Source organism: Opisthorchis viverrini, assembly GCF_000715545.1.
Source record: "Opisthorchis viverrini unplaced genomic scaffold opera_v5_118, whole genome shotgun sequence".
NCBI lineage: Eukaryota > Metazoa > Platyhelminthes > Trematoda > Opisthorchiida > Opisthorchiidae > Opisthorchis > Opisthorchis viverrini.
In genome coordinates this window covers 13,317-15,170 of record NW_008751774.1, presented here as the reverse complement: position 1 = coordinate 15,170, position 1,854 = coordinate 13,317, and positions in this window count along the sequence as shown.

Genomic DNA, 1,854 nt, shown 5'->3' with positions numbered 1-1,854 from the left:
ATATGTACTTGTGATGAACATGACTGATACTCCGTTCATTGCTCTATTAATTGTTATCTTGTTTTAATATTACATATGCTGTACATACTCGCCAATTCGAAAACATACTTACTGGTTGTTACACTGCACTGAATTCTGGGTTTTTAGTTCGTCTGGTTATACCGATATACGTACAAAACTTAATTCTCACACACTTCAAGCATCCTCATTATTGAACTAGTTTCATTGTACGTCCTATTTTTCCTTTTTTCCATCTACGGTTACTTACCACGCAATAATCGTGTCTCCTTGACTTCGCCTCCCTCCGTGTTGTGTTGTCCACTACGTCCGCGTTATAACAACCGATCCTGCCGCAGTTGGTGTGCTCACTTAAAGTTAAAAAATTAACTCATTTAATTATTGGTTTGAGCCGGGGGTGGCAGAACGATTGTGGTAAACCGTGATTGGTCAGGTTACATAAGGTAAAACAATACACCCTAAAAATATAGCTTAACTTCAAAACAAAAAACACTTTATTCGGGGAGCAGGAAGCGCATTGATTTAGAATTTTGAGGACAGGAACGTTCGAGTTTTTGAAAAGCCAAATGATTTTTGTTGGCGGAACACCTGCATATTTGGGAAGATCAACATCTAACGCGGCGAGATAGCTAGTAACTTAGAGCTTATACTTATTTCAGAGGATAATGGGGATGTCTGCCGCACGGACATCGCGATATATGTCTTGATACGCAAGCAATGCATTTGACAACAAATATTGTGGAGAATTGGAGTTCATTTTCCAATGTATAGTGAATAACGGTAAGCCCATATAGTGGGAGTGGAAGTCATCATCCCCACATCGGAACGTCACAATTCGGTTCATGGGAGCATTTTGAAATAAGATCTTCTCTAAAGCAGCAGTATTAAATAACATAATTTCAGTTCCCGAGTTTCAGCCTCAGTATTGTGGGAAAACAGGAATAGAGTGGAATAGGGGGCGCGGTGTTTTTAGTAAACTGCACTATCAACATTCACAAGAAGCAGTGAGGTAACGACAGTCAGAATGGCGACCGAAGGGAAGAAAAGTGTGACAAGATCACTGAAATGCACCGGAGATATCAGATACGACACGGTCAAAATATTGGAAAGCTTACGATTACTGACTATTGTAAAAATATAAAGCGAACTTTTCTTGAATGTATACTACGTGTAGGCATCGCTTTGCGAAAATACGTTATTGAGGTGTTGGTTGTTCCATTACATGCAACTAAGAACACACTCACACCTGACGGTAAGCCACCGATCAGTGTAACAAACATAATTGTGATAACGTGACGCCTTGGGGGTCCAAAATGATCACCAAAGGATATGATTAGCATCATCACTGATAGAAGAGCAAAAGATGATTTCGGAGACTCACCAAATACACGTGATATGACGCCTCAGACGCAACTGGTTTTGCACGTCTCTCATTCACACGTATTCCCTCACCGGTTCGCATCGGCCGCATACCTATTATCTGCAGGTAAATATCGATTACTGATTCTCAGATCAAGCAGTCTCGCCTCCCTGAAGTAGTAAGGAATGGTGACAACTTTTGATCCACTGTGAACCCTGATGGACTCTCACGAGTTGTTAAGTTGTAAGTTATGTTTCTACTGGAGACTGTATCTTACCCGCGTCCTCTTCCTGGATTCTGTCCACTTTATGACGCTGCTTTTCCACTAATTTCGGTTTACTGCAAGAATTGCATAAACCACATGGGTCGGATAACAGGATTTTAACAACGACGCATAAACAAAATCGGAAACCAACATCTCAAGGGCGTTTTAATGATGATTTGACTGGGCTATCAACTTTTGAAACGGTAACGTA